This window comes from Myotis myotis, unplaced genomic scaffold (genome assembly GCF_014108235.1).
Source record: "Myotis myotis isolate mMyoMyo1 unplaced genomic scaffold, mMyoMyo1.p scaffold_m19_p_22, whole genome shotgun sequence".
In the NCBI taxonomy this organism is placed as follows: Eukaryota; Metazoa; Chordata; class Mammalia; order Chiroptera; family Vespertilionidae; genus Myotis; species Myotis myotis.
Genome location: NW_023416327.1, coordinates 6785774 through 6797973, shown reverse-complemented (window position 1 = coordinate 6797973; position 12200 = coordinate 6785774).

Below are 12200 nucleotides of genomic sequence, written 5' to 3'. Positions count from 1 at the left end.
ACCTTTAAAACCTGCGCTCCCTTTTGGATGCTGCTGTCCCCGCGGAGTTAGGTAAAATGTTCTCAGGGCCCTTCCATTGACCCCCACGGGAAACATTTCTGGAGCCCACGGGGTGTTGGCCCCAAGCCAGGCCCTACAGAGAAAGAAGAGAAAGCCCTTCCCGCCTCTGAGGAGTTCTCCCTGTGGTCAGAGCAGAGCGGAGGACGGGACAATGCATCTGTCTTGTGTGCACTGAGATAAAAAGAAACCCGATGCAAACCATGTTTAATCTAAAGCACATCCTGCTAGGACACCCCACACTCCCATGGGGACACCCCATGCTCTCCCGCCAGGACACCCCATGAGCTGCCACTGGATTAAAGCCAAAAACCATGGCAGCATGCACACTCTTCGCTTCTGAGTCTAGAATTGGAAGACATTTAGCTCTCCAGAAACCATCCTATCTAATAAAAGAGAAACATGGTAATTACCGTACATCCGCTACCCTTCCCATTGGCTAATCAGCGAGATATGCAAATTAACTGCCAGCCAAGATGGCGGCCGGCAGCCAGGCAGCTTGAAACTAACATGAAGCTTGCTTGCTTCAGTGACGGAGGAAACCAACGTTCCCCGCCTGCCTTGCTGGCCTCTGAGCTTGCAGTTTGAAACATAGTTACAAATATAGAAGCTAAACAAAACCCCAGAAACCTGCTTTCAGCCCACCGGGATCTCAGAGCTGGAGTTGATACAGTGTTTCAATTATAGAACCCAAACAAACCAGATACCTGCTTTCAGCAGCAGAGGCCTCAGAGCTGGAACCAGAGCTAAAGCTGGCCCAGAATTAAAAAAAAAAAAAAAGAAAAAAAGGAGCAGTTGGGAGCTTCAGTCACCTGCCAGCCTGAAAACAGCCCTCAACCCCTCACCCAGATTGGCCAGGCACCCCAGTGGGGACCCCCACCCTGAAGGGTGTGTGACCAGCTGCAAACAGCCATCATCCCCTCACCCAGGCTGGCCAGGCACCCCAGTGGGGACCCCCACCCTGAAGGGGGTGTGACCAGCTGCAAACAGCCATCATCCCTTCATCCAGGCTGGCCAGGCACCCCAGTGGGGACCCCCACCCTGATCCAGGACACCCTTCAGGGCAAACCAGCTGGCCCCCATCCATGCACCAGGCCTCTATCCTATATAGTAAAAGGGTAATATGCCTCCCAGAACCAGGATCAGTGGAGCCGTGAGGCCTCCTGGCACCAGGATCAGCGTGACAGGGGGCAGCGCCCAAACCCCCTGATCGCCCTGTGGCTCTGTGTGTGACAGGGGGCGGGGCCACAACCTCCCTATCCACCCTGTTCTTGACAGGGGAAGGTGCCCCAACCTCCTGATCAGCCCTGCTCTGTGCCTGATAGGGGGGAGCTCCCCAAACCCCTGATCGCCCTGCAGCTCTGTCTGTGACAGGATGCGGCACCCCAACCCCCTGATCGGCCCTGCTCTGTGTGTGACAGGGTAGAGCCATAACCTCCCCATCGGCCCTGCCCTGAGTGTGAGAGTGGCGGTGCCCCAACCCCCTGATCCGCCCTGCTCTGTGTGTGACAGTGGGCAGTGCCCAAACTCCCCTATCAGCCCTGCTCTGTGCGTGACAGGGGGGAGCTCCCCAACCCCCTGATGGGCCCTGCTCTGTGAGTGACGGGGGGAGCTCCCCAACCCCCTGATTGGCCCTGCTCTGTGCGTGACAGGGGGTGGCACCGCAACCTCCCCATCAACCCTGCCTTGAGTGTGACAGGGGGCAGTGCCCCAACCCCCCAATCGGCCCTACCCTGAGTGTGACTGAGGGTGGCATCGCAACCTCCCAATCCGCCCTGCTCTGTGCATGACAGGGGATGGCGCCCCAACTCCCCAATCGGCCCTGCTCTGAGCCCGACCAGGGGCTGCACCTAGGGATTGGGCCTGCCCTCTGCCACCAGGGAGCAGGCCTAAGCCAGCAGGTTGTTATCTCCCAGGTCCCAGACTGTGAGAGGGCACAGGCCGGGCTGAGGGACCCCCCCTCCCCCCCGAGTGCACAAATTTTTGTGCACCAGGCCTCTAGTCTATGATAATAAAAGCGTAATACACTAATTAGACCAGACAGCCAAACGACCTTCCAGATGTCATTCTGGAGGTCCTTCTGGATGAAACCATAGTGGTGGGGGTCGAGGCAGGGGCAGTAAGGGGCAATCAGGTGGGCAGGCAAGCAGTTAGGGGCAATCAGGCAGGCAGGCAGGCAGAGTGGTTAGGGGCAACCAGGCAGGCAGGTGAACAGTTAGGGGTAATCAGGAAGACAGGCAGGCAGAGGGATTAGGGGCAATCAGGCAAGCAGGTGAGTAGTTAGGGGTGATCAGGCAGGCAGGCAAAGGTTAGGGGTGATCAGGAAGTCAGGCAAGTGGTTAGGAGCCAGTGATCCCAGATTGTGAGAGGTATGTCCAACTGCTGGTTTAGGCCTATCCAGTCAGACATCCCCTGAGGGGTCCAGGATTGTGAGAAGCTGCAGGCTGAGGGACCCCCCCCATTCCCCTGCACTAATTTTGTGTGCTGGGCGGCTAGTCCTCTATAAAGTAAGACATAATAAGCTTCACATAACAACCAGAGGAATGGTGTTTGCTTTCTTTCTACTGGAAGAACGTCCCTCTACCTTGTCCCTTTCTGCTCCCAGTTTGATCATGTGACCCTGTGGTGAGGTGGAAAGCAAGTTTTAAAGATAAAAAGGAGATAAAACCACACAGGCTGAGGTTTGCCCCAAGCTGTTCAAATGGTAAAAAGACAGATCAAAAGCATCTGATTCCCTCACACTCAGCGACACAAATGAGGTCAAAGAGCTGAGAAACTAGGTTGGCATAAGTTACTGTAAGAGACGCTTGCTTTGCTAATGAGCAGCCAGAAAGATGAGAAACAGCCCAAAGGGGCAGAACAAGAAGCCAGAGGTTTTGCAAATGGTTTCCTTAGAACAAACTAAGGCAGCAACGTAGCCTTGCCAGGGGTCAGGTTAGGACTGTTTTAATATTACAACCCAGTGTTGGTGAAGCTAGGGAAACGATATTCATACAGGGCTGGGGGGTATAAATTAATAGCATTTTCCTAAATTAACTTAGTAGCCAGTATCAAGACCTTCAAAATGCCGGTGCTCTTTGACCCCACGATCCCGCCTCTGGGAACTGGTCCCAAGGAAATAATCTGAGTGATGCCAGTCTCCCTACCCCATGGTCAGTCTTGGCAATGCCACTAATAGAAAAACAATGAAACACGGACCAGAGTGAGTGGCTCCCTCGGAATGGGAGTTAAACGCTTTTGTAGGAAGAAGCCTGTTGGCATGGTGAGATGCTGGCACCATTGCTGACAGGAGTGTGGGCTACAGCCAACAGGTGCCCAGCAGGTTTTCTCAAATGCCAAAGTGCTCAGAGAGAAAACAGACTCACCAAAATGGAGGCAGTGTCGGTCTCAAAGGAAGGGTTTTGCATTTTGAAAAATGTTTCATTTACAGATGACATTCCCTGTTATTTTATAACTAGAGGCCCAGTGCATGAAACTTGTGCATGGGGGGCGGGAGGGGTGGTCCTCTCAGCCCAGCCTGCACCCTCTCCAATCTGGGACCCCACAGGGGATGTCTAACTGCCAGTTTAGGCCCAATCCCCCCTGCTGGCCTGGTCACCCCTTACTGCCCTCCTGCTGGGCTAGTTGCCCCTCACTGCCCCACCCCCCAGCCAGCCTAATCACCTCCAACTGCCCCCCCTGCCAACCTGGTTGCCCCTAACTGCACCCCCCCTGCCGGTCTGGCCGTCCCTAAGTGCCCCCTGCCTGCTGGCCTGGTTACCTCTTACTGCCCCCCCTGCTGGCCTGGCCACCCCAACTGCCCCCCCCCCCACCTTCCTGGTCACCCCTCATGGCCCCCCTGCTAGCCTGGTCGCCCCACACAGCCTGCTGTTCAGTCATTTGGTCGTCCCTCACTAATCTCCCTGCTGACCTGGTCGTAGGCAGCCATCTTGTGAGGGTGTGAGATTTAATTTGCATATCACCTCTTTATTATATAGGATAGTTTCAGGTGCCCAATGCCACTAGACTTACACACGGATTACTTTGTCTGGACGAAAGGGGCCACACACTAAGCTGACCAGCTCAGGGGAGGCCTGCGTGGCAGTCTTGCAAACTCTAAGACCTAAAGTAACCACAAAGGATGGTCTGAAATTAAACTTTAACTAAAAGCAGTTATGATGGCTAGTCACCTCCTAGGCCAGTATCTTCCCTGACAAGATCAACCTTTACCTTAACTGAGACTATTGTCTTTTTGCATCTATGATAACATACCCTTGAAATGTCAGGGTAACTTGTAACTTCCCTTTTTCCAGGCCCCTCAGGGCACAACCAAATGCCCTGAGAACCACAAATTCCTTCATTGTTGTTTTTATCATGTTAATTGCTGACAACTATCCTGCACCTACCTGAGTGAAAGACGCACGTGTCTAGCATTTTACTCCTTATCCAATCCCAGAGGTTCCCCGCCCCCACTTTGCTGTCTCCCTTCCCTCTAATCTACCACCAGTGGAATTCACGTCACCCACCTACGGCCCTCCTTGGATTGCAATGTATAAAAATAGGTGCAAACCGCCATTCTCCGGAGCAGGGGTCCTCAAACTTTTTAAACAGGGGCCAGTTCACCGTCCCTCAGACCGTTGGAGGCCGGACTATAGTTTAAAAAAACCTATGAACAAATTCCTGTGCACACGGCACATATCTTATTTTGAAGTAAAAAAACAAAACGGGAACAAATACAATATTTGTATTTGCATGTGGCCCGCGGGCCGTAGTCTGAGGACCCTGCTCCAGAGCAGTATCCCAATCCGTGGAGGTCCTGCTCCCCTTCAATTGCCAACAGTTTGGCTCAAATAAACTCACAAAAATTCTTCACAGGTTTGGATGTTTTACGCTAACATTTGCCAATTGTATACATGTCAGACCACCATGCTGTACAAGGATAGGGGTGTTTTCGTCGTTCTAGCTTATCCGTACGCATTCTCTTTAGTTTTCCTTTGGACAGAGCATGTGCTGTTCGTGTGCATTGTTAAGGGCGTGTTTTAGAAGTGGGTCTCAGCAAGCCCTTGGCCACGCCTGCCACTGTTTCCCCTGAGTGCACTAAAAAACAGGTGCCGAGGTTTGTGGTTAAAAAGCTAACGATTGCGGGCTGTTTCCAGAAAGCCCTTTAGCATCTCCTCGAGTCCGTCACACCCTCAGGGGGTCACACCCATCCCGAGAAGTGTGCTCTGCTCCTGGCAGCTCCATCCTCCCATGCCCAGCCGATCCCCCATTCACAGCGAACACTCTCAGCTTCCGACCCACAACCCACGCGTTGGCCCCAGTCACCTGAGGGCGAATCTGAGATCCCCAAACAGCTATCACTAGCTTTCTTTCAAACATCCTCTCTGACTATAACTTCCCACCCTCAAAGCCACAGCGCAAACTAGCATTTTGTGTAAGACCAAGGAGTTTTCAGTTTAATTAATGATAAACTTCATTTTGTGCTCCCTTTTGTTTTCTTATTTCCTTTCTTGAATCTGCCAGATTCTGTCCCATTTTCTTATTCTTTCCCATTTTCTTATTCTTTCCCACAACAGTATTGATAGGCATTATGGACGACGGGGTGTCCAATAAGAACGCAGGGCAGTGCCCTTGCCTGGGAGAGGGCAGGCCTTCCTGACAGCTACAGCTGCCGCATTTGCAAAGTCTCTGAGAAAACAGGCTCCTGCTTTTAAGGTTCCATTTCGCACCCCATTGAAGGAAGCAGGACAAGTCTTGCTAAGACAATACCTTCTTACTTTAAATGCACCCATTTAAAGTTGTTTGCTCAGAATAATGCTGTGCCTTCAGTCAAACCCTGGCCAGACCATGCCCCTCTAAGTTGGAGAAGCTGGATGGAAATTAATAAAATAAATCTTAATTCTAACATCAGCAACAAGCAGCATATTATAAAGACTTTATTACAACACCCTTCCATTAAACCTCCCAATTTACCAAAAGGCCACATAACCATTTATGGTTTATAGGTAGTAGATAAAATATATTCCTTACATGGTGTAGGCTAATCTTTCATAGAATAAAACATCCATAATCAGAGGTGGTCTTTTAATATGACTCCCAGGCACATAACTCCAAGAAATCTTCAAATGTTCTTTCAACTAACAGCACAACATTAGCAGTTCCATCAGATTCCATTTGTGCCTCCTAAGTAGTCATCAATTACAGGTGAGCAGGGAGGCGGAGGAAGACAACCAAACCTAGAGCAGGGCATGTGACCATCCGCGGCCCACCCCTGGCATTGGGAAGGGCGGCCTGCAGGACGCTCCCCCGCGAAGCCCAAGCTGACACTGGTTATGAAACACAAACGTGCATTTTTTTTAAAAATATATTTTTATTGATTTATTACAGAGAGGAAGGGAGAGAGATAGAGTCAGAAACATCGATGAGAGAAACATCGACCAGCTGCCTCCTGCACACCTCCCACTGGGGATGTGCCCGCAACCAAGGTACATGTTTCCAGAAAGCCCTTTAGCATCTCCTCGAGTCCGTCACACCCTCAGGGGGTCACACCCATCCCGAGAATCCAGCTGCTCTGCTCCTGGCAGCTCCATCCTCCCATGCCCAGGCTCTGAGTGCCCCCCGTGTGCAGGTTCTGAGTGCCCCCCGTTTCCAGGCTCTGAGTGCCCCCCGTGTGCAGGTTCTGAGTGCCCCCCGTGTCCAGGCTCTGAGTGCCCCCCCCCCCCCCCGTGTCCACGTTCTGAGTGCCTGGGACCTGGGACCTGGAATCGAACCTGGGACCTTTCAGTCTGCAGGCCGACGCTCTATCCACTGAGCCAAACCGATCTTGGCAAACGTGCATTTTGAAGTCAGCCCTGGACTGAGCGGCTGACCCTTTCCTTTCTAGAGAAAGTGCTGGCGGCGCAGCAGGAGGGTGATGCCTCACAGCTTGTCAGGTGCCACCTGCCCGCAGGCTGAAAGAACGAAGAGTGCTCTAGCCCTGAGCAGTGGCCCTGGGGAACTGCAAGAGGAAGCGTGCAGCGGGCAGGCCGCCAGGACCTTGGAGCGGACAGCCCTTAGGAACAGCACGTTCCCTGCCCGCCCTGCGCAGGCCGCGCTCTCCGCTCTGCAGAGGACGTTGCGGAGGACTGGGCAAGGCTCGCCACGTGCCTAGCCTGCTCCCGCACCCACCGGAGTCTGGGCCTCAGGGCCTCCCTGCCCCTGCAGACCTGCCAGTCTTTCCTACAGCAATGCCCACAGACCTGAGCCCAGGACCCTGGGTTCTGTTCCCCCAGCTCAGACCCCGCCTCTTCACGTGCCCAGCACCTGTCCCTGTGCCCCTCCAGCAGCCCGACCTGCCCAGAGAGATGGTGCTGACATGACCGCTGCTGTTCCTCTCCGTGGCCCTCCTGGGTCCGCACTTGGGGTCCCGTTCCCACTGACACAGGCTCCAGTGCCTCACAGTGCCTCTCAGAACTGGGCACGAAGGGGGCACTCAGAGCTGGGCACAAGAGGGGGCACTCAGAACCTGGAAACAGAGGGGAGCACCCAGAACTGGGCACGGGTGGGGGGGTGGGTACTCAGAACCTGGACACGGGGGGGCACTCAGAACCTGGACATGGGGGGCACTCAGAGCCTGGACACGGGGGGCACTCAGAGCCTGGACACGGGGGGCACTCAGAGCCTGGACATGGGGGGCACTCAGAACCTGGACACGGGGGGGGCACTCAGAGCCTGGACACGGGGGGCACTCAGAACCTGCACACGGGGGGCACTCAGAGCCTGGAAACGGGGGGCACTCAGAACCTGCACACGGGGGGCACTCAGAGCCTGGACACGGGGGGCACTCAGAACCTGGACATGGGGGGCACTCAGAACCTGGACATGGGGGGCACTCAGAACCTGGACACGGGGGGCACTCAGAACCTGGACACGGGGGGGCCACTCAGAGCCTGGACACGGGGGGGGCACTCAGAGCCTGGACACGGGGGGCACTCTGAACCTAGGAGGGGGGCACTCAGAGCCTGGACACGGGGGGTCACACTGAACCTGGGTGGGGGTGCACTCATGCCCTCTCTTGCCCACTTCAGCATACCTCCCGCCTGCGCCAGCGCCCTTCAGAACAGGCTTTGCCCGTTGGGGGTGCCTGACGCTCTCCTTTCCTCAGAAACGCGAGCCACACTCACGGCGCTCCCTGCCTTGGTTCCCCTTCTACTCGTGGTGTCACCACCGCCCACTGGGGCAGACCCGAGCACCCTGCACCTTCCTCCTTGCTCGGAACCCGTGTCTTCTCTCCGAAATGCCCACAGAGGCAGCAAGGGTGGGCGCTGCGCAGTTTTCTAAGAAAGATACATTCTTTCAGACCCATTTTGCAGATGAAGAGGCTGGGGCCTGGGAAAGAAGTATTTCCCCCAAGAATCCCGCAGTTTCCTGGCGCTCAGCCTGGCCCCGCCCGCATGTGTTGGTGCAAGGCCAGCAGCGCCCGTCTGGGAGGATGCACAGAGCCTCCCATTCCCGGGGATTGCCAGTAGCCATGCTAACTGGTAGATTCATGAGCTTTAATTGAGAGACAAAACGTTCCCCATTTGCTGAGGACAGGGATTTCAATAGCATTAAGACTGAGCGGAATGTCTGGAAGTTTAAGGCAACATTCCTGTGGTGGTTTTGCCAACACGGCTCCCCTGTGTGCCATGTGAGTGTCGGGTCTGGGCCATCTGGTGACGACAGACTGACTGGACCATGGAGACAGCTCCCCGGAGCCCTGCACAGCCCTGCAGCTGGTCCCCTGAGACCGACTGAGAGGATAAACAAGCCCTCTTCTCTGTCAAAGAAGGGAGTTTAGGCAACTTCCATTTTGGCCCAGGTGACTTGGCAACCGCAAAGATCAACCCCTCCCTTTTTCCTTTAAATTAACCAATCAGTCAAGAATGTGAGCCTAAACTCTGACCAATCAAGAGTGAGGGACAGTGCTGCAGCAATAAGCCCAAGTGGATGCCTGCTCAGTGGCTGCTCCCAGACCCCCTGGGTGCGCACCCTCCTGCAGGGGAAAGGTGTCGCCTTGCTGTCTGGCTTCTGAGTGTCCTTTGTGTTCTGCCAGGACCCCTGGTTTGAGGGCTCGCCTTCTTCCTAACAGTACCACCAAGAGATCCGTGCTGCCTGTCACTACTTGAGCCAATTCAGCAGAGACAGGGCTGAATCATATGAGCGTTTATTCCAATCCTGCCAGCAGCGTGAGAGAGCAGCAGGTCATCCACAAACATCTGCCCTGCACCCCCATAAGCCAGCTGCCTATATGGGTAGGACAAGGTTACAAGGGGAAGTGGGAAGCACAGGCATGGGGAAGTAGGCAATGGGGGCTGGGGTGGGACTCCATTGTTTGGGCAACAAGGCTGTCAATCTTTCCATGATAAAGGGAAGTTCTTGAATGAGAATGGACCACATTCCAAGGTTAACTCCCAGGTCCCAGGGGCGTATAACTCCCAGCCAGGTCAGAATGTCCTTCCTTTAATCGGAACAAGGCCATCACAATTACAGAGCACGACTGACATTTTTTATAACTCTAGCTTGTCCCCTAACACCACCGGTCTGAGCCAGCCATGGCCATCTCACCCTTCCTTCCACAGCGCACAAGGACGCACGGCCTGAGCGAAGTCAGCAGCACAGGGCGTCCTCTGGCCACAGCGAGAGTCAGGGCGCCCGGCCGAGCGAGGCTCTGTGCTCCTGCTCACATGCTGGGAAGCACCTTCAAGAGGCGGCCATGGGCACCCTTCTGAGGACAAGGAGGAAGACAAGCCTGACGATGAAGCCCACACACAAGGGAAGGCTTCTAGAGAACCACAGAGAAAGTGCTAGAAACAGATGCAACCCACATTAACTACAGTGTTCAATGACTAGCCAATGTATCCTTTTGGTGTTTTTCAGCCAGGTCAGTAGAGTTGGGTTGTCAATGACTTGCATAGACTCCCACGTGGCAGCTGGGGAGCCAGAGTGACGGGTCTGGGAAGAGGGGTCTGCTCCTTTTCATCTGCAAGCTGCTGCTCCTCCTTTGCCCGCTTCTCCTCCCACAGTTCCTCTGCTTTTTCTTTTGCCCTCTTTTGATCTTCCCATAAAGAGAGAGAGAAAGCCATGGACGCAAGAAGCCAGTCGGAGAGAACAGAGGCTGCAGTCAGCGTGGTTTGCAGTTTTCAGTCAAATAAATGCCTCTGATGAATTCCTAGGCGTGGTCATTACACTAGAAACACACTAGCGTCTCCCAGGGCTTCTGGGCATGGAGGGTGCATGATGTTTCATTCGAGAGATGCTTCTGGCCTCCTACTGGGTACAAGACCCTCCTTGGGCTCTTTAGAAGAAAAGACTAAACAAAAAAGATCAGGAAGACCAGCCTGGGCCCTGAGAAGCTTACAGTCAGTACATAGGTAGTTTGTGAATGTGACCTAAAGGGCTTACACACCACAGGTGTTCGCCTCCCAAAATAGGTGCTTGTGACCCCATTTAAAAAAAATCCTCACCCAAGGATGTGTTTTTATTGATTTTAGAGAGAGGAATGGAGGGAGAAAGAGAGAAACATTGGTCAGTTGCCTTCCATACACGCCCTGACTGGGGATTCAACTCACAACCTGGGAATGTGCCCTGACCAGGAATTGAATACATAACTTTTTGGTGTATGGGACAACTTCTAACCAACTGAGCCACCCAGCCAGGGCTGTGACCCCATTTTTAAATCAGTTTAGCTTATTATCTTTACTGAACCTCTAGCACAGTGATGGCGAACCTTTTGAGCTTAGCGTGCCAGCATTTTGAAAAACCCTAACTTAACTCTGGTGCCATGTCACATATAGAAATTTTTTAATATTTGCAACCATAGTAAAACAAAGATTTATATTTTTGATATTTATTTTATATATTTAAATGCCATTTAACAAAGAAAAATCAACCAAAAAAATGAGTTCACGTGTCACCTCTGACACGCGTGTCATAGGTTTGCCATCACTGCTCTAGCAGGAGAAATTTCATTTCAAGGATTTTTCTGATCCTCTTTTCCACTTGATACAATTTCTTCCCCCATTTCTCCTTCCTGCTTCTGAGGAGAAAAATGTCAGAAATCTGTACTGTTCAGTTAACATGTGTGAACACACACATCCATGAACATCTAATCTAATAAAAGAGAAACATGCAAATTGACAGCACCTCTGCTATGCCCCAAGCCACTCCCACCAGCCAATCAGAGAGACTATATGCAAATTAACCCAACCAAGATGGCTGCCGGCAGCCAAGGAGCTGGAGCAAGCAGGAGGCTTGGTTGCCCCGGCGATGGAGGAAGCCAAGCTTCCTGCCTGCCCTGGCCAGCTGTGGCCTCCACTCAAGGCAATAAAGTTTCAATTGTAGAAGATAAATAAACCCCAGATAGCTACTTCCAGCCAGTCTCCACTGGGAGCTGGGGTGGCTGGGGACCATGGCCAGCCTGCAAACAGCCATCAGCCCCTCACCCAGGATGGCCACACCTTCATGGGGTGAGGGTCTCCACTGGGGAGCTTGGCCAGCCTGAAAACAGCCATTAGCCCCTCACCCAGGATGGCCAGGCACCCCAGCGGGGACCCCCACCCTGAAGGGGCTGTGGCCAGCCTGCAAACAGCCATCAGCCCCTCACTCAGGCTGGCCACACCCTCATGGGGTGAGGGTCCCCACTGGGGGGCTTGGCCAGCCTGCAAACAGCCCTCAGCCCCTCACCCAGGCTGGCCAGGCAATCCAGCGGGACCCCCACCCTGATCTGGGACACCCTTCAGGGCAAACCAGCTGGCCCCCACCCATGCACAAGGCCTCTATCCTATATAATAAAAGGGTAATATGAAAATTGACCCTAACAGCAGAAAGACTGGGAATGACTGGTCACTATGACACACACTGACAACCAGGGGCAGACGCTCAATGCAGGAGCTGCCCCCTGGTGGTCAGTGTGCTCCCACAGGGGGAGCTCTGCTCAGCCACAAGCCAGGCTGATGGCTGCCAATACAGAGTGGTGGTGGGAGCCTCTCCTACCTCCTCAGCAGCGCTAAGGATGTCCGACTGCAGCTTAGGCCTGCTCCCCGCTGGCAAGTGGACATCCCCCAAGGGCTCCCAGGCTGCCAGAGGGATGTCTGACTGCCAGCTTAGTCCCAATCCCCCTGGGAGCAGGCCTAAGCCAGCAGGTG